The sequence below is a fragment of the Vulpes vulpes genome, chromosome 1, assembly GCF_048418805.1.
Source record: "Vulpes vulpes isolate BD-2025 chromosome 1, VulVul3, whole genome shotgun sequence".
Classification (NCBI taxonomy): Eukaryota; Metazoa; Chordata; class Mammalia; order Carnivora; family Canidae; genus Vulpes; species Vulpes vulpes.
The window spans coordinates 40,502,520-40,524,740 of NC_132780.1; the positions used below are offsets into that span (position 1 = coordinate 40,502,520).

Below are 22,221 nucleotides of genomic sequence, written 5' to 3' on the forward strand. Positions count from 1 at the left end.
AAAATGCACAAACATGACAGGACCTGTTATAAATGCCAGTCCTTACAGGTTGACCAACTGTGCCCAGTGGGGTATGAGCAAAACAGTCCTCATAGGTGATCTTTAAACAATTTTAGGAAGAGATAAAAATGCAAAAAAAAAAAAAAAAAATGCAAAAAAAAAAAAAAAAAGCAAAAGCCTAGTAGGGAGGCACCAACAAACCCTTTCATACGGAACCATATGGAACTTTCATACGGAACCAACCAGTTCTGTACAGGTGTCAAGGATTTCAAAAGTCTCAACTGCACTTCCCACAGAAATATGGAGAAACCAAACCTGCTAAATTAAAAATGATTTCAGGAAATATGCAAAGTTAACGTCCCTCCCCATTTCCCCATTCCTCTGGACACACGCTATGGGCTTACACTAAATTCTAAGAATGTACTGTGGAAATATAACAAACACCTAACTTGACTGAGTAAGTACACAAAGATACTTATACCCCACATTGGCCAGAACACCAGGATTCCAACACAGAAGACAATGAATGAGATGTGTAAAAAAACAAGTATACAAAATCACCTCCAGTAAGACCCTATCACCTCTACTTATTCTGGCCCCAAATCATCCATTCCCACAGGCTTCATCACCCACTTTTGTTAGGTTTCCATCTGAGAAGTGAGAATTTAAACAACTCCCATCACAGCAGACTTAAGTTATGAGTAATGGAAACAAATCTTTCTCACCACCTTCCATCAGAAATTCTTTTCAAGGACCCTTATAAACACTGTCATTTTTTTTTAAGTCTTAAATATTTGATCACTTACTTGAGACTATACAAACCAGATTGTTTCACAAGGTTTGCTGTTTCCCATAAGCCCTTAGCCTACAGGGCAACCTTGTTAAGACCACACAGAGCTCACTTCTGAAGGCCAAAAGCCAGAAATGTTTAAAGAAGGAAAAGGTCCTCAGAAGACTCATTACCATGACCAAGTTTTCAGTATATTCCTAACCAAAAGAAACAGCCTGTAAAAGTATGATCTTCTCCTCCACCCCACATCTTTTTCTTTTTTTTCAAATGAGAAACAAACCCACATTCAACCCAACTGACTGTGTCTTCTGTTGGAGAATCCCATGGCTCTACTGGGCTATGGCATTCTGGCTGTCTGGCCTACTTAAAATTCTTTTCAAGCTAAAAGCCCTTGATCATTTGTACTCACCCTTGCCTGAGAGGACATAGAATTAGATGTATGGATCCAAACAAGGGACTCTCAAAAGAATCTCTCCTGACAAACTGGTCATCAATAAATAACCCATGTCTGCTCTCACAGAGAGTGAGTCTGGCCAAGGTACAGTTAGCAGACAGACTAAATTTCAGAGCATAAGTAGACCCAGCCTGATGAATAAAAAATATTTACAATAAAGATCTTTTGAAAGTGCAGATTGAATAAGAAACTATTTTAATTTTGTATTTGCTATCCTTCAATCTCTTTAAATAAACTTGGCAAAGCCTCTTAGAATAACAGTATGAATAATCGAATTTGAATTACCCCAAAGCCAAGCCAAAACATGGTCATCGTTTTCTCTTCCCAGTTACATTTTGCACAGAGCTCCAGATCTGGGATCATAGTACTGTATTTTAAATTATTAGGTCTGCATGGTTGACAGTCTTCTCCTCTTCCATCTCCCCAAAGACTGAAATTGTTAAAGGCAGAACTGAGTCGTAATTCAACCTTATACTCTGAAGACACAACAGAGAACCTGAATAAAACTCATGGATTGAATAAATCAATGTTTGAATGAATGACTAATGAGGAATAAATTAGCAGATTTTATGTCACATATAGTTTGCTAGTCAGGATTTCCATATATGACAAAGATTTTCCAACAAGGAGAAAGGACTATAGTTTTAGCAAGGTACCACCATTTTGGCCCTATTTTTATAGAAAACTTTTACATCCACAGCTCAATATGAATGCATGGCAGGCTGACAAAACAAACTTTTTTTTCCATCTTGAATGAAAATAGGTTAGACCAGCACTGAGAGAAATGTAATGAGATGTTTAGAAAATATGTGCTATTAATGTCTCTTAAGAAATTTAAATTTTTCTAGTAGCCACTAAAAATATAAAGAGAATCGAGAAAAATTCTAATAAAATATTTTAAACTTGATATATCCAAAGCATCATTTCAATGTATAATCAGTGTAAAAAAATTGTTGTGATAATTGCTTTTATGTATACCAGGCTTTTGAAACCCAGAGTGTATTTTACACTTAGAGCATATCCTGATTCCAACTAACTACAGCTGAAGGACTCACTTACCATACAGAGCTAGCAGGTACCATATTGAAGGGAAAATTTTATGCTCACATCTGAGTAGCTACTGTAGTTTGGGCTTCTGGTGTCATTAATATTTCCTCCACCCATCCCCTAACTCTTCATCATCTATCCTGACATTATCAGATTGGTTAGACTTGTGTCATTTCTTTTAAGTTCACCTGAAATTGAAATCTCTTTTTTTTGGAAGTGTGTAGGGCACCAAATCAAAATGAAAGGAAAAACAAAGCAGGTTTTATCCTCATCTCACAGTCGAAGAGTTGAAGCTCAGATCTTGAAGTATCTAGAGTCACCCAGCTACTAAGTCTCAGGCCATAACTAAAAACTAGCTCATGGGACTCTTGCTCTCGAGTGTCTTCACTTCTATATCACCATCTCTCTTAGAAATCAGGAATATGAGGCACTTGGGTGGCTCAGTGATTGAGCTTCTGCCGTTCACTCAGGTCATGATCCAGGGTCCTGGAATCGGGTCCCCACAGAGAGCCTGCTTCTCCCTCTGCCTATGTCCCTGCCTCTCTCTCTGTGTCTTTCATGAATAAACAAATAAAATCTTAAAAAAAAAATAAATCAGGAATATTTCTTTTTTCTTCTTTTTTTTAATTAGGAATATTTCATAGCAGGAGAAAACAGCTTGTTTGGGGGTTAGTGAAGAAAAAGAACCTCTTGTTTCAATATGCTTACCCAACTCCTACACAAAAGGCCAAATGGCTCAGTGGGGTGAGAAAGAGGTTAGGTCTCCAAAGGAAGTTATTTCCCCAACTTGAAAGAGATATTTGGTTCTCTTCCAAAGACAGGGGAACCTTTTAAAAATAAATCAATTCCTCATTTTAAGAACAACCATGTAGAGCATGTATGCTGGATCAAATGCCATGTCTGAGAAAATATCATCATCAAAGCAACTGAACCCCCCAAACAGGATAAAATCTTATCAGTAATTCATAAAAAACAGCTGTCTTTCCCTCTATTTTCACTGTTTTATATATTTTTAAGTAAACAAACAAAACATTTGTTCCAACAGACAAAGAAACAGATTTTTAAAAAATTTTTCTTTTGACTCCTCTTCCCAGTTCTTACCTCTTATACATCTTCACCCTGATTTAGTGTACGTGGTCATGTAAGAGTGTTAAAAGTTGAAAAAGCTCTCTGTCCTTATCTTTCTGCCTCCAACCTACCCCCATCTTCTCTCTTCCCCATCAACCCCCATCTCTCTTCCTTTCTCTCTTTTTTATTTTCCACTGTCATCACTATCTCAATTCCAACTCTTCTCACCTGTTAAGAAATAAAGGAAAACACGTTCAGAAAATGCACACATCAGAGCTAAGAATTGGTAGATGTGAATTTTATTGCTTTAGTATTTAAAATGATTTGTGGTACTGGTGGTAAATAAAAAATTATGCTGTTTACTGAAGGATGAAGCAAATAAGTAAATGTGTTGGTATTTCGGGGAACGAGAGCTGTCACTACTAGCAAAAAGTAATAAATATGGATTGCAGTGAAGTGGGGGAAAATGTGGTGTTGCATTCAAATTGGAGATTAATGATTAACATGTCTGAATATATTTGTAAGTGTATTATGAATGCATGTGTGCATATTACTGAGTGCATGGACATGGACATGGGCATTTGTGAGTATATGTTTATGTTGTCCCGGCTCTGTCCACTGAAAGGGTGAGAAGCATATGATAACCAAATAGCAATGAGCTCACCCAGCGTCCAAATCTTGATTTAGGATTACAATTCCCTGAAAATGGAACTGGTCTGCTTGGATAAAGGGCTGTGTCTACAACTAGGACAGAGGAAATCAACGTAGTCCTGAAACCTCTTGTGCCAAGGAGTTAAAAAAGAAACAAAAACACTCAAAGAATAATGAGGAACATAGGAGAGGCATGAAGGTGCTACCAGTGGCCTCTTTTTGACAACAAAAAGCATTATGACATTTTATTGAAATAAAAATAAACAAGAACCTAATAAGAGAGTTTTTTTGGTGGTAAAATACACATGCAATTTATGATCTTAACCATTTTTCAATATACGGTTTAGTGGTCTTAAGTGCATTAACATTATTGGACAAACATTGTGTTGTTCCCTCCCTTCTCCAGAACTTCTTCAATTTGCTAACTGAAACTCTATACCTATTGAACAATAACTCTCTATTTCTTCTTCCGTCAGCCTCTGGCAACCACCAATCTATTTTCTGTCTTTACGAATGTGAGTAGTGCTTTGAACATGAGTGTACAAGTACCCGTTTGAGTCCCTGCCTCTAATTCTTTTGATACATACCCAGAAGTAGAATTGCTGGATCAGAGGATTATTCTCTGTTTAACTTTTTGAGGTCTAGCATAATTTTTAAGAGAGAGAAAAGGAAGACTTTCTCTATGGAAAATTACCAGCTGCCTGGGAACCTCACTCTAAGATTCATGTTTTATGCCAGGCTACATTGACATGAAACAGAACCCTACTGAGATGCTTTTCAGTCCTTCTAACTTGCCTTGGGCACACTATCTAATCACTTTAGACTTTGGTTCTCTGAACCTTGAAAAGATCTAGGTTGACCTAGAAAATACTTGTGGGTCCCTTCGAGCTCTGAAATTCTATGACTCCATAATCACACTTCTTAAGTAGAATTTAGGATGAAACTCCTTTTGAATACATTCTTTTGGAGTGACATTTTAGGACTTTTCTTCAGAAAACTTTAGATGGAATGAGCACCTTATTTTAATGTTAACCAAAAATCTTTAATCACACTTGAACAGATCATCTTGAGAAACATCCCATGGCCCTTATGCCAAAGCACAATGCCCTGAGATGGGTTCTATTGTACATTTAGGTTTGGTTCCCAGTCAGTGGCCTCTGGGCATCTCACTAAGGAGCAAACCTCCATCTATGACCTAAGATGCCCCTGGGACATCTAGAGAGACAGAGATGGAATGTTCCCTTTGGTTCTTTCTATATCAGGATCCTAGGATATAATTAGGAGGCAGCTCCCAGAACAGATGTGCAGGGAGTTAAGCTGGAAAGTGTCCACAGAGAGAAGGGGGAGAGGAGTAAGGAGGCATGTTGTCAGGAGATTCTAGGATTCTAAGATTATCTGATAAGTGATGAAATAGTCCAGCTCTTAGAGGAAGAGGAGATACACTCAGAACTAGCCATAGTAAGGGAGGAGCCAAACTGTCTCCATAGTAGAGTTGCCCAGTAGCACTGAATCTCAGACCCCTGAGTCACAGAACATAAGACATTTTCTCATCTCAAAAGAAAAATTATTTTTTTAAGGCAGAATGAAGGAGGGAATTTTTAAAGGAGGAAATGAAGTTAAAAGAACCTTGTCCCCAAGTTGACCATAATCTTACGAAATCCAAGAATGTCTTCATTTTATTGTTTTCCAGTTCTAAGACTTGCCCTCCCTTCCTCTAGAGTTCAAAAGCTAAAGGTAATCTAGTCTAGTTCACTCATTCTACAAACAAGGAAGCAGGTTCAGAAAAGGCCAGGAATGTACCCAGGTTATCCAGTTCACAGACCATGAAGGCACAAACCCCAATTCTTGCTTGAATCCCCAGAACAGACCTTACTTTTAAGTCTCATGAACAGAGGCACCTGGGTGGCTCAGTGGTTGAGTGTCTGCTTTTGGTTCAGGTCATGATCCCAGGGTCCTGGGGTTAAGTCCCACATCAGGCTCCCTGCAGGGAACCTGCTTCTCTCTCTGCCTATGTCTCTGCCTCTCTCTCGGTCTCTCATGAATAAATAAATAAAATCTTTAAAAAAAAAAAAAAAGAACACTTTGATGTTCTTGAGATTAATTTATTTTTGAGATTTTATTTATTTATTCATGAGAGACACAGACACAATCTCAAAAATAAATCTCAAGAACATCAAAGTGTTCTTTAAAAAAAAAGATTTTATTTATTTATTCATGAGAGACAGAGAGAGAGAGAGGTAGAGACATAGGCAGAGGGAGAAGCAGGCTCCATGCAGGGAGCCCAACGTGGGACACAATCCCGGGTCTCCAGGATCAGGCCCTGGGCTGAAGGCGGCGCTGAACCGCTGAGCCACCGAGGCTGCCCCATCAAAGTGTTCTTAAAGTTGCACACAGAATTGAAGACGTGCTTCATATGGGTCCCACCCACCAGCTCATTGAAAGGTTCTGGAAATCAGGGACTAATTCTCAATTAGAGAACTTGGAGGTGCAAAATTTGTATGCCCTTCCACCTACATTAAACCAAACTCATGAGAAAGTCTGAGAGTCTGAACAGTTTGAAGGTAGAGCTAGCTAATACTTATAACTGCACTTGAAATATAATCCAGGCAGAACCCTAAAGCTAAAATGAATCCCATTCACACCACTATCAGAATATACTCTTTAGGTTTTATTTGATCTTTCTGGACTCTCCAGCACTGGTTCAAAAGTCATTGTCACGTTCTGATTCTTTCGGTTTGCAAAACAATTTTGAAGTCATTTCTGGCTTGTTTACATTTCTTTTGTAAGCTAATAAGAAAATTTTAAAATTTTAAAAAATATTCTCCATGCAGCTGTTTCAAATCCACTTCATAGAAAGCTCTTCAATCCTCAAACTTTATCCAATGGATGCTCTAATTCTGATATTTCCTTTTCTAAATTGCATGATCCCTTTGTGTAAATATTGAGAGATAATTTGACATTATGAGCTAGTTAGATCTCAGCCACAAAGAAAAAAAATTAATACAGCGGCCAGGAATAGGTATTTTGAGACAGAGAACCCTCAATTCATATAATTCACTACTTTGATAATCAAGCCTTTAAATGATCTCTCACTAGACATGGTCTTATATTATTGTAGAGTGGCATGAAGCATCATGGTTAACAGCTTTACCTGTGAAGTCAGGCCACCTGGATTCAGCTTCCAGCTCTGACATGGAATACCTGTGCAGCCTTGGGGAGACTATTTAACTCCCATAAGCCTCAGTTTCCATACCCCTAAAGAGGGGCAACTGATAGTACCCATACGGAAGAACTATTTAGGATAGAATGATACATTCTCAGTAAGGCATGGAACAGATTCATCCTCATTTTGGCACCCAGGAGTACATACAGCCCTCACCCTCAGGAGCATACTAAGCAGGAGAGGAGGTGGCCTGTGATAAGTGTGATAGCACAGGTGACATACCATGTGGGTTGAGTCCTAGTCCTGACCTCTGCCCTTTCCTCTCTTCTGTGCTGTTAGAAACCTGGGGTACCTTGGGGGTGAAGTCTGGGGTCTTCCAGAGCTAATGGTGACCTCATGGGGAGTCTACCACATTCTGGCTCAGTATTAGGAATCTCATGTGACCCTGTAATGAGCCACATTCTCTACTCTCAGCTTTGGCACTAACATGATATTTTGGTTACCAGATGCCATACTTGTCTTATTTCTCAATTACTTTAGAACTTGATGAAGAGGATATGATTTACTGAATCTCTCTTGTATCTCATAAACAAGTCATTCTTCCTTACAGCCCCATTTTTTGGCCCTATGTGGTTCTAAAACAGCTGCCTGGTGACTCAGCTTGAAAACAGTCATTGCCACTGACCTAACTTTGACAGGCGGAGTACATCTGCAGTTCACCAAACACGTTTCAAGAGCTGCTCTGGTCAATCCCAAGCTTCTTACACTAGATTATGGAGTCCAATGACTGTGCAAGGCTTTTTGATTATCCTGCAAATCAGAAGCAGTATTTCCAAAAGCCAATATCTCTTTGCAAGAAGAAAAGCATGGCCACATTGATTGTTCCTTTTTGCTCAGTATTATAATCCCAAAGGCAAGGAGGCAAAAAATTAATCATAGGAAAGAAGAGTTCAGTCATCCTCTGGGAAATTGTAGAGATCACCCCTTGGACAAAGCTCTAACACAGCATTGAATTTATGATATATTATCTTCACATGAGGTTTTAATGTCACTTCACAATTATTGAACCCAAAGGGATGCACAGATCAACAGGACATGGTTCTCAATCTCAAAGAACCCCTACTCTGAAATGGAAGAGATGCATAATTAAAGAATTATAATGTAATATGGTAAATGTAAGGTATTATATAGGTACACTGGAAAAGAGAGCCTAACCCAAGGGAGCTGCAAGAGGAAGGTTGTCAAAGTTTGCTACAGTATTGGATAGCTTATTCAAGATGAATAAATGAAGTTACCTATTTATGAGTACAGAGGGAATTGGTAGCAGGATGTTCCAACAGACGGAGGAAAAATGAGCAAAAAAAGGCATGGGATATGTAGGAAATCACAGTCCATTAGGGAGGACAGATGAGGCTGTAAAGTCTCAGAGTCAAGTTCAGGACAGGCTAGAATGTGCCCCTAAGATCACATGCATGGAATTATAAAAAAGCAGATTCCTTTGTTATAGAAATTAGCAGGAAGGGTTTTAGCAAACTGGCCAGCATCCCTGTCATACACAGGAGCTACCAAGGTGCATATAAACAGACATGGTCCTGGGCCTTCTGCAGGAGGACAAAAAAAGACTTGGCTAGGCAAGGAGAGAAGGGAAAAGTATAGGGGAGAGTGTTTGTAAAGTCCAGGACTTGAAGGAATGTCGTCAATACGAGGCCAAAGGAAAGGAGTTCACTGTGGTTGGGGCTGAATGAAAAAGTACCAGAGTAGCAGAGATGCTGCTGCTGCCAGGAATCATAATGCTGGTTGGGGTTTTTTTTGTTTGTTTGTTTTTGTTTTTTTAAATCTGGTCTGTATTATTTTGCTGGTTTCTTTTTAATGCTAAATCTATGACATCACAACTTGGGATTTCTGATGCCATTCACCTGGAATTTTAAAAGATCAGGTTTTTGTTTTGCTTTGTCACCATCTTTGAGAGCTGGAGGAAACAGGCATGAATACAGTGTTGCCTTTGAGGTGCTCAGAGTGAGCTGGAAGAGACAGCCATGTAATAGCCTCATACCATGGGGAGAAAGAGAAGTACTCCTTGAGGCATGCGGCACATGCCCTGGAAACATGACAGAGCCACCCAGGACTTAAGGGCCACTGGGAGATCTTCATTCAGGGGACCCTATTTCAAGGGAAACAGAGACGTTTAAATCCTTGAAACCCTAAGATTCTAAATGAGTTGTCCATTTTACCTTCTCTTGGGCCCAACTTTCATTTAGAGAGTTCTTTTAGCTTGTGCCATTCGTTTAGTTCCTAAAATGAATATGTATTGAGTACCTACTACTGCTGTGGGCTAGATCTTTACTTCTAAGCTTTCCAGGTAGAAATGCCTGTTAGGTATTACCAGCCATTCACATTGGTGTGTACTGGCAGAAATATCACCCACTCAGAAGCAAGGAAGAGAAACTATCATAAGCAGTTTTTCTTAACCAAATTAAGGGAGGACAACAGTGACAATAATCATTTCTGGCCCAAAAAAAAGGAAAGAAAAGAAAAGAAAAAAGAAAAGAAAAGAAAAAAAGAAAAGAAAAGAAAAGAAAAGAAAAGAAAAGAAAGAAGGAAGGAAAAAAAGAAAGAAAGAAAGAAAGAAAGAAAGAAAGAAAGAAAGAAAGAAAGAAAAGAAAAGAAAAGAAAACCAAACCACTCTAACTACAGTAATGATGACCTGTCCCTTGTAGATAAAAGGTAGAGGGCATAATTAAAAAAAAAAAAAAAAAAAAAAAAACAACCCCTTGGTTTCTTTTAAAATGAAGCCCATTGTCCGGGGATTCTTAGCCATATGGACAACCAGAACCTGTTCCAGCCTGGACCTTTCTCTTTGAGTGAGGGAGTCAAGAAATCACCAGAATTAGTGTCATCTGTTATGAAAGATACTTTCTCCAATCCTTTAAGTTTGTCATTAAAAAAAAATTTTTTTTTTTAAAGAATCAAGCAACTTGAAAGACATTACATGGATTCTGCTTCATACTTCTGCCTTTCTGATCGACAATTTCTGTGAGGAATGATCTTGTCCACAGAGGTTTATTCTCACAGTGATAGGGCTGAACATGTGGATGCCAGCAGGTGCAGGAAGGAGGGTCACTCATTCATTCATTTCATTTTTTTCAAAAATAAGGATTAAAGACCTAAAATTGGTATTATCTATCGATCGATCGATTGAGTGATCTATCATCTATTTATCTGCAAACCACACACATTCTGGAATATGGATTTTTCATTTTAAGTCTGGTATATGTGTCTTTCTGTACTTTTTATCTGAAAAAAAAAAAAAACCTCCTGTATTATATTAAATAAAACAGCCTGTGTTGATATACAAACAATGTACTTCAGTGAAAATGCAAATAAAAACAGAAACGAAGGAGGAGAAATAACAACCGGCACCACAGAAATACAAAGGATTATAAGAGAATATTATGAAACATTTGTTATATGCCAACAAATTGGACAATCTAGAAGAAATGGATACATTTCTAAAAACAGCTAACCTTCCAAAACTGAATCAGGAAAAAATAAGCATTTGACAAAGTACAACATCCATTCAAGATAAAAACTCTCAAAGAAGTTGGATTCAAAGGACCATACCTCAATATAATATATGGCCATATATGAAAAATCTACAACTAACATCATACTTAATGACAAAAAACTGAGAGCTTTTCCCCTAAGATTAGCAACAGGACAAGAATGTCTACTCTTACCACTTTTAGTCAATGGATTACTAAGAAATCCTAGCCATAGCAATCAGACAAAAAATAAAATGCATCCAAACTGGTAAGAAAGCAGTATTTGCAGATGACATACTAATATGTATAGAAAACCCAATAGCTCCACCAAAATACTACTAGCACTGATAAATGAATTCAGGATAGCTACAGGACACAAAATGAATATACAGAAATCAATTGCATTTCTAAACGATAATAATGAAGTAGCAGAAAGAAAAGGTAGGAAAACAATCCTATTTATAACTACACCAAAAAGAAAAAAAATACCTAGGAATAAACTTAACCAAGGGGGCGAAAGACCTGTACTCTGAAAACTATGAAACACTGATGAAAGAAATTGAAGATAATGTAAACCAAATGGAAAGACATCCCATGCTCATGGATTGGAAGAGCCCATACTGCTGAAATGTCCATACTAACCAAAGCAATCTACAGATTTAATGTAATCCCTAGCAAAATACCAACATTTTCCTCTGAACTAGAACAAATAATCCTACAATTTGTATGGAATCACAAAAGACCCCAAAAAGCCAAAGCAATCTTGAAAAAGAACAAAGCTGGAGGTTGTCCCAATCCTAGATTTCAAAATATACTACAAAGCCATAGTAATCAAAACAGTATGTTACTAACACCAAAGTAGACACATAGATCAAGTGAACAAAATAGAGACCCCAGAAATAAACCCATGTTTATTTGGTCAATTTATCTATGACAAGGAATCCAAAAATGTACACTTCAGGAAAAGATGATCTTTTCAACACATGGTGCTGGGGAAACTGAACTCCTAATGTAAAAAAAAAGAAATTGAGCCATACACAATGCCATACACAAAAATAAACTCAAAATGGTTTCAAAGCCTAAATGTGAGACCTAAAATCATAAAAATCCTAGAAAAAAATATAGGCAGTAATCTCTTTGACATCAGCCATCACATTTTTCTAGATATGTCTTCTCTGGCAAGGCAAACAAATGCAAAATTGAACCAGAAGAAGAAAAAAATCCCTATCAAAGAAGGGATTTAGAAGAAAGAAAAAATTAAACTACTGGAACTATATTAAAATAAAAAGCTCCCACACAGCAAAGGAATCACTAACAATACAGAAAAGCAACTTACTGAATGGGAGAAGATATTCTTAAATGATGTATCTGATAAACGGTTGACATCCGAAATATATAAAGAAATTATACAACTCAACACCAAAGAATTCCCAAATAATTCTATTAAAGATGGGCAGAGGACATGAATAGACATTTTTCTAAAGAAGATATATAGATGGCCAACAGACACCGAAAAAGATGCTCAACATCACCAAGCACCAGGGAAATGCACATTGAAACCATGATGATACCTAGAAGGTATAATGCTAAGTGAAATAAGTCATTCAGCAAAAGACAGATACCTTATGACTTTTCTTTTATGTGGAATTTAAGGAAAAAATCTTTAAAAACTGGGCAGCTCTGGTGGCGCAGTGGGTTAGCACTGCCTGCAGCCCAGGGCATGATCCTGGAGACTTGGGATCAAGTCCCACTTTGGGCTCCCTGAATGGAGCCTGCTTCTCCCTCTGCCTGTGTCTCTGCACTCCCCTGCTCTGTGTAACTCATGAATAAATAAATAAAATCTTTAAAAAAAATGTTTTTTAAAAAACAGGAAAACAGACTCAAACACAGAGAAATGGTAGTTGCCAGAGGGAGGTAGGTGGGGGGATGGGTGAAATTGATAAAGGGGATTAAGAGTACACTAGATGAACACTGAGTAATGTATAGAATTGTTGAAACATTATATACCTGAAACTAATATAACACTGTATGTTAACTACACCTCAATAAAAATGATTGTACTTTGATGTAGTCTTATTAACTAGGAAGTTAATAAAGTAATAACTTCTTTTTAATTTTGGTGAAAAAAGTAATGTATTCAAGACACTGCAGAATACGATTTTTTGCTTTTGTTTGTTTTTGATTTTTTGCTTTTGAAGGTAGATTACCCACCTCTTTACATTTTCTATTATCATCAGGAGCCAACCTTGCTCTCAGCTAAAGAAAGAAAAACATTAAGAGCTCTGGTGATCTGCCCAAGGCTATGAAGGATGTAAATGACAGGGAGGGTAGGAATTCAATTTTATGTCAGCTATTGTCTAATTCCAGTATGTCAGGAGCTAACTTGACCTTGGAAAGAAGACTTTCTTGTTTGAGGTAATTATTAACATTGTTAGGGCTCTACACAACAACTGATTAAAATCATAATGACCACAATGATGATAAACCCTAAAGTGAAGCCTCCACACAACTCAACAGGAAGAAATCCATGAAAAACACAAAGCAGAGATACAATGGGAGGGGACAGGAGTTCAGGGCCCTATGAAGAGGATGGCCACTACTCAACCACAATGGTCTCCCACATGTGCCATCATCCAACCACTTCCCTTACTCTCAATATAAAAGAAAGGGAGGGAATACAGAGGCACCCAAAATATAATCAACATCATTCTGATCATCTTCAACCTTTTTGCGACTAACCACAAATTACTTAAGTGATTAAAAAATTAGAAGTTGGTTTTTCTAGATTTCTAAAAACTCATCTTTCTAACCTTTGTAAATCATACGCTCACATACAAAAGCAAACAATTTCCTAACCAGATACTGTAAATGGCCAAGTTAAATACACGTATATCTTTATTTTAAGATTTGATTTAGGCAAAATACAAAGTAATAGCAATGATGTGAAACTACTTTAGACTACTTTAGATCATTTTTTAATTAAACCCAACAGAGTTTTGTGTTAGTAATTAAGATGAAGTACATGACATGCAATGTCTCAAAGCTCCCTGAAAATATCTGAGCTTCCAAAAGAAAATGTCAATGGAAAAAAAAAAAAAAAGCCAACTGTTCTGGCTTATAACAAACATGGTTTTTACTCTAAAATTATGTTTGTTTGTAAACACACCTATGTACCTGCATGCACACAAACACAACCTATTAATAATACGTTTCTGTTGGATTCATTATTGTATCCTATTTGAGTTTCCCCCACCCTCAATAAAAGCTTTTTTTTTATTATTATTATTTTTTAATAAAAGCTTTTAATACAGAAATGATGCTTTCTAGAATGTTTTGCCTAGGGTAATATTGCAGAGCTTAATAATCAGTTAAAAAGAAAATCTATGCCTAATAAATTCAAGAATCCAGAAGAACACATGTCTCCCTTGGCAGGACTCCAATATAAACCCAGGGGATAATTTATGTTTGTCACATATTTATGGCATTTCTTCATCAGCATCAGTGATGTAACTAACTGTTCAGTTCAGAGAAGGTAGGTCTGAGAAGAGTGCAGGGTCATCACACCGTCACCTCTATACCATCAGAAAATGAGATGTAGCTCTACCAAGAGAAGTTGTGAAGGACTTTAGATCTAACAAGATTTAGCATCACCGAGGGCCTTTGTATTTTAGGATAACAAAGTTGGATGCAATTCAAAACTCAAGGCAAATATTTCACATGTTGGGTAAATGGATATATGTTCAAATAGACTGATGGTCACATTAGTCTCTGGATTCTTTGCAACTTTGTGAGATTTCCCCCTTTTCACCAGATTTTTTAAAGTATTTCCTTGGATGTGGTAGGTTCATATCTAGCCTTGAGGTGGGGGAAGAAATGAGTATTTCAATGGTCAAATCAATCTCATTACTCTTCATTGGCCCCAAACCTTCCTCAATTTCCAAGCCAAACGGAACGGATAGTAGGGTTAGCTTTACCTGTAATGGTGGTGAAGGAGAAACCCAGTTCTTGCTCCATCTTATTCTTTCCTGTTTTCCAAACTCTTACATTTCAAGCTCCAGGTACAGCAATTTTCACAATAAAGTCAACACTGATTAATCAGAGAACCATTGGCACAAGTGGAAAAATTCCAGCCCAGAATTTTGGTGGAGAATTACTTATTGTTGTTGTGACACTATCTAGAACTCCAAGTTCTTGGTAAGGAGGAAAATGTACCATGCAATTTTTAATATCCAATGGGACACAAAAAGAAAGAGACTGAATTTAACATTTGCCAAAGAAACAGCAACCCTGGGCTATCGCCAAAGTCTGAACATTGGCCTCCCTGTTCCCAGAAGCTCATGCAAAAGCTGACTTTTCAAACTGAATAAGGAAGCGGGACTGAAAAATATATTTAAACAGATGTTTTAAAAATTAGAAAATAAGAGGTTCTTAAAATACTTTAAGCCCTGAGAAACTTTTATATAAAAAGTGGCACTAAGTTGACCATTTCCACTTAACTGTACCTGATTTCCTCATGTGAGTCTTTAATAGACCTATCTGGAAATTCAGGCCCTTGCCTTCTGAGAACGAAGTGAAGCTGGAAGAGTTATATACACACAGATATGAAACATTATCAAAGCTCCTTTTGGTGTTAAAAAAAAAAAAAAAGTAATGTCCTGTGATCCTGCCCCATAAATACTAGACTTTAGGGCTTTAATGTGAAGTTGGATATTTGATGTTTAAGTTGTATACCTAGTGAATTGCCATCTCAATACATAAAAGTATCTATTAATGATGACTAAAAATATTTAACGATTTAATTTCCTAGTGTAATTTCCTCCACTTAACAACATTGTAAGGAATTTTTCTTACAGATAGCATCTATACTTTGGGTGGATTATCAACCTAACCTGCATCCCTGATTCTTTACTGATTTTTTTTTTCTTATTTATTTATGATAGTCACACATAGAGAGAGAGAGAGAGAGAGGGGCAGAGACATAGGCAGAGGGAGAAGCAGGCTCCATGTACCGAGAGCCCGACGTGGGATTCGATCCCAGGTCTCCAGGATCACGCCCTGAGCCACAGGCAAACCGCTGCCCCACCCAGGGATCCCTGATTCTTTACTGATTTTAAAAGAAATGATAATTTCTGTGTAAACAACAGTAGGAAAGAGAGGATAGAAAGCACCATTGCCATGACCTCCAGAGATTAAAATGAAGCTCCTTCTCCTCTGACCCCCACCCAATCCCTGGAAGCTCTTGGCATGAGGCTGTGCTAGGCCCCCATAAAGCTCAAAGGAAACACAGAACCTGCCCTGAAATAATTTGTCACCTGGAGATGCTCCCACCACAAAAGTCAACAAGGAAGCCAACACAGCTGAACAAAACAAACATCTTCAAGGACAGCCATTCAGTTTACCCTTGGGTGGAAATTAATTGGGTCATCACATGGAAAAGATTACCAGCAGTCTACCTCCCCATTATGGAAAGGGTGACAGTAGAATTCAGAGGTGTTCACACCTCCAAATAATGGTAAGATACTTTTATCAGTGGTTCTCAATCTGCCTAATCAGAAGCACTGGGGGAAGCTTCTAAAAGTTGATCTAAAAACTCAGGCTGCATTCCAGGAATATTTAGCCTTGACTCCCTGGGGTGGTACCTTGGGTGGCAGCAGCAAAACTCCCCAGGTGATTCTAATGTGCAGCCAAGACTGAGGATGATGGTTTCCAATGTCCTTTGTGTGATAAACCTAGCAGTCAGGAGCGGGGGATGTGGGTGCCAAAACTCAAGACACTGCAGGAACTGATGACAAAGGCATCCCATTACCCACATGCAGGACCTGCAGAACTAGCAGAGGTCCCTTGAGTCAATTCAACAGGCCACCCCTAACTCTGTAATTCCCTCTTGGCAGGATGGCCCAAGCCCATCCTCTCAACTATGCCTTGGAATTCAGCAAAAGCAACCAATGGAAGAATAAGAAGCTTTTGGAAGGGAATTTCAGAGCTCACACATTTAGAAACACTGAATCATAAATTAGGTACTTGGAGTGGAATGGCAGGCAAAACAGTCCTCTTATTGCTTAATTATTAACTCTACTTTTTAAAAATGTTTGTGTGATGAGCCCTTGCAATTAGCTGTGCATAATTACATGCAAATATGAGGTGACCCCAGTGTAGTGAAGAGCTTTCATATACAAGAGGGCAGGGAAGAAGCTGGGGTCTGATGCTGAAAAGCCTGTAGACATTCATTTTCCAGGGATCATTGACTATAGAACGAAAAGGCTTTTGAGAAGTCAGGCAGAGCTGTCCTTTGCCCTTGGGAAATGCTTAATTTACATTATCCACACAGATTCTGCAGAACCTTTAAAAGGATAAAAAAAATATTTCCTTTACTGCAGGCCAGGCCTAGAATGATAATTTCCCAAATTGGACACACTACAAATAGCAAAAAAAAAAAAAAAAAAAAAATGAAGCTCTTCAGGCTTCAGTGAAATCATCACTAGTAAACATGAGTTATAAGCTGACTCCAATTTAGGAGCCCTGCCACTGAGTGATTGCCTTTGTAATATTTATTCAAGAAGTCATAAATTTCTACTATGTGCCCATACGACACTCTTGAGAGACATTCACAAAAATTAAGGCTTATCAACACAGTGAGCAAACATATATGAATCATTTCTTTTAAAAAAAATAGGCAAGGTATACAAAAATAATATTTCAGGCTATAGATCTTTTTTTTTTAATATTTTATTTATTTATTCATGAGAGACACACAGAGAAAGAGAGGCAGAAGGAGAAGCAGGCTCCATGCAAGGAGCCCGACCTGGGACTCAATCCTGGGTCTCAATTCACATCCTGGACTGAAGGCCGCGCTAAACCGCTGAGCCACCGGGGCTGCCCTCAGGCTATAGATCTTAATTGAAAAAAAGTGTGGGTTACAAACCAAATTGCTGAACTAAATTCCTGATAAATTTCCTTTCATAAGCAGCCTATCAAGTAATAGGCAAAGGTTTTTTTTAACAACCTGGCTAAGCAATAAAATCACTAACATTTAAATAAGACCCTCTAGGGGTACCTGGGTGGTTTAGGGGGTAAAGCATCCAACTATTGATCTCAGGTTCATAAATTCCAGCCCCACACTGAGCATGGAGCCTACTTTAAATACATACATACATAAATACTCCCCCAAATCACTTAATGCTCTTCTGCATACTTTGAAGAAAGTGTTCCCACCTCTGAAAAAAACAGGATAATGGAATTGAATGGTCAATAATAAGCAACAAAAGGATTGCATGTCTGTGAAACAAAAAGCTATTTCAGGTTCTATTCCTCTCTCCTAACCATTTGTTTTAAGCAATGCAATATGCATCACGCAATACACGTGTTCTTGGTAAAGAATACCTGTATCATGCTTCCTAAACTCATTATTTAATACATGAAGACTAATCATTTTATTATCTTATGATCTAAGCATGGCACTTTGTTACTGTTTCACATTTGGAATCAGGACTAGCCCATAGAAAAAATTATTCTACAAACAATGGAGAAGGAATGGATGACAATGACTTAAACAAGTAATAAAAGCAACAATGAGTCCATTTTTGGTTTTTGAACTTGCCCCAGTAATCTTATGTTTCTTGAGTGCCATTTCATCTGTACAGCACTCTCTTTTGCTCATGTTGGCTTAGGAAGTAGACAGAGCATGTGTTGTCTGCATTTAACATTTGGGGAAATGTAAGACCAGGGAGGTTACATGGCTTCCCAGAGGACTAGGGTGGGCAACCACAGCCTGTGGATGAAATCCACTTGAGGCCTGTTTTTGTATGGCTCGTGAGTTAAGAACAGCATTTACATTTTGCAAACAGTTTCCAAGTAAGCCCACTCATTCACTGATACCTCTCCTATGGGAGATTTTTTTGCACCATGACATCAGGGCAGAAAAGAGATTATATGGCCCCGAAAGCCAGAAATGTTTATTCTCTGGCCCTTTACAGAAAAAGATTGCTGAGTCTTACCCAAGACCCACAGGGGAGCCATGAACAGAGCCCAGATTTTGGGGAACTAATCCAGTGTTCCTTTTACTCACTCTTGTGCCTCTCCGTAAGCCTGTGGTTCATCCCAGGCATTTTTTTTGAGGGATAAGAGGAAGTTTATGAAGCATAAATGTAGGTACTTGGAATAAAAAGAAAGAAGGCATTGAGAAGGGAGCCAGATACAGCAAATGAGGAGGAGACTGGAGGTATGTAACCTCAGCACAGACCATATCCAAACTCTTACCTGATTTAGATGATTTAAATGATGAGATTTGGAATCTTTTGAGTTGAGATTTTGGATTAGATTTGAAACAGAGTTCCTGCTGGAATGGGACAAATATATTTTGTATGTAGAATTAACATGACTTGGAGAGACAGAGGGCAGACTGTACTGGTTGAATAATGCCCCCCTAAAATTCACGCAAGCCTCATACCTCAAAAAGTAACTTTATTTGAAAATAGGGTCTTTGTAGGTATAATCAAGTTCTGATGAGGTCATCCTTGGGATGAGGGTGGGCTCTAATCCAATTACTGGTGTACTTATAGGAAGAGGGAAGTTTGGATGCAAAGAGGGGAATACCATGAGAATAGAGTCATACAGGAGAGATCTCTCTGTGAGGACAGCAAGGACTGGAGTGACATGTTTATAAGACAAAGGGTTCCAAGGATATCCAGCACCACCAGAAGCTAGGAGAGAAGCATGAAACAGTAATTGGAACCAATCAACCTTGACTTCAGCCTTCTAGCTTCTAGAACTAGGAAAAGAATGTATTTTCAATTTAAGCCATTCTGTTTGAGGTACTTTGTTACAGCAGCCCTAGGAAACTAATGCAGATTAGTGGTCAAGTGGAGACCACTTAATTCTTTGAAGAAGAATTAAGGCCAAGAGAAAAGGAGAAAGTGGTGGAATGCCAAACCCTATAAAAATGTTTTTGTTTAAAACATAAACTCAGAGTACCTCTAGAAGACCTTGATGGAAAACAAAATGAAACAGAAACCCCGAGACCCCAATTATTCAATCTGATTGGGTTTTTCAAACAACTGTTGCCAAGATAAGTGGAACTGATGTACATTTGAGCTTCTTCCTCCCAGTGGATGTTTGCAAGTCTATCCCCTAAGTTCCAGGCTTTTTCCCAACACCCCTCTATGAATGGGAAACAAAATGCCTTTTAGAATGTAAGAAAATAGATTAACTAAAATCTCTGTAAAGACATTCCTGACATACCTCTTTTCTGAAAAAATCTGAAATTTCCACAGATGATCTAATTTTTAGAATACTTTATACAGCAGACCCTTGAACAATGCAAGGGTTGAGGGGCCTATCCCTGTGCAGTCAAAAATCTGTATAACTTTTGTCTCCTCAAAAACTGCCAAGATAGTCTATTAACACATATTTTGTACATCTATACTGTAGATATATAGTAAGAATAGTATATACTGTATTCTTACAATAAAGGAGCTAAAGAAAATGTTTTTTAAAATGTTAAAACCATAAGGAAAATACATTTACATTACTATACACTTTCTATTAAAAAAATCTGTTTGTAAATGAACCTGGTAAACAAACCAGTGTTGTTCAAGGGTCAACCATATGATTAAAAAAGAATTATACGCTTTAAAAAAAAAGATTTTATTTATTTATTCATGAAAGACACAGAGAGAGAGAGAGGCAGAGACATAGGCAAAAGGAGAAGCAGGCTCCCTGTGGGGAGCCCAATGTGGGACTCGATCCCAGGACCCTGGGATCACAACCTGAACCAAAGGCAAATGCTCAACCACTGAGCTACCCAGGTCCTCTATACTTTTTTTCCTGAGATCTTATTTATTTAATTGACAGATAAAGAGAAAGAGAGAGCACAAGCAGGGGGAGTAGCAGGCAGAAGGAAAGGGAGAAACAGGCTTTCCATGGAGAAGGGAGCCTGATGCAGGACTCGATCCCAAGACCCTAGGATCGTGACTGAGCCAAAGGCAGTCACTTAACTGAGTCACCCAGGTGCTGAATTATATACTTTTTAAAAAGATTTATTTATTTGAGAGAAAGAAAGAGCACGAGTGGAAACCAAGAGTGGGCAGCTCAACCAACTGAGCCACCCAAGTGCCCCAGAATTGTACACTTTCAATCAGATACAATATATGTATCAAAACCAAGGTATCATGGAACCATCACAGTCCCTTCTAGACTCTCCCAGTAGCTCAGTATGCACCTCTTACATTGCTTGGCACCAGATGCACTAAAGGCTAATTCTCCACCCCACCCTGCCCCCACATACACATATTTTTCAGCATAACGTTCTTGAAGGTTGAAGTAAGATACATGCCTTCATTTCTACAAAAGTGTAAGGAAATGATAGTAAAAACATGAGGTTGTAGACACAATGGAAAGATAAGTCAAAAACTGGGCACATGCTATGTTCTTATGTAATTTAGTCACTGAATAATAAAAAATGTAGAATGACTGCTTTGAAACTCTTCGTAGATCATTTCTAAAAATATACATGAATATAAGTGCTACAAGTTCATGATAAAGTTGTCCTTGGGGGTCCACACTAAAACCCATGCAATGATGGCATTTTAGCAGCTAAATTATTTTTAGTAGACCCACAAGAGACTTCTCTGAGACAGAATTTTCCTCTTTATCATGATGTCATGTTATATCTTGGTATCAGTTGTTTTAAATAAACTATTTCTGATATAGATTCTTAATGAACTCAGACATAGTTATTTTGCAATGGATTTGCCTTCCAATATACTGTATAAAATTTTATTTGCCGCCTCCTCCCACATTATTATTTTCATTATTTTCCAATGTTTTGAAACATAATTGTATTTTTAAATTTTATTTATTGATATATACATAGAAAGAGAGAGTAAGTGCATGAGGTTGGGTAGAGGCCAGAGGAAGAGGGAGAAGCAGACTACCCGCTGAGAAGGGAGCCCCACACGGGACTCAATCCCAGGCCCCGGGAATCATGACCTGAGGCAAAGGCAGACACTTAACTGAGCCACCCAGGTACCCCCAAAACATAATTGTATTTTAAATAACCAATGGTGATAGGAAAGGAAATGCCAGCTTTATACTAGTACTTTACGAGAGTGCAACAGTAGTTGGGACATAAGCATTACTCTCCTAAACCATCACTTAGCTTCAAAAGAAAGAAAGAAAACCCACCAATTGTTCTGAGTGATCTACAGGGCATTTACGACACTTTCCTAAGACTGGGAATTTCAGAAAAGCCCAAGATCTCAACTGTGCCAATGGGGAAATTAATGGGGTATCTTAGCTGTAAGAGTCAACGTATAAGTCCTCCTTTCCTTAGCACCTAAAAAAAGCAATCCAAATGCCTGAGTTTCTGAATTCCAGGGCACTAGAGAATACCACAATATCCTCATGATGGAACTCATGCAGAAGACAGACTACAGAGCTAATTTTATCACACTCCTCTGGGGTTTGAGCTCCAGAGCTTCTTTGGCCTCTGACCAAAACACTGTAAATC

General features: G+C 38.1%; 1 protein-coding gene across 1 annotated transcript in view; it reads right to left on the minus strand.

Moving 5' to 3' along the window:
- Positions 1-22,221, minus strand: part of GNA14 (G protein subunit alpha 14) — a 183,618-nt gene that overhangs the window by 61,267 nt on the left and 100,130 nt on the right. The window lies entirely within an intron of this gene.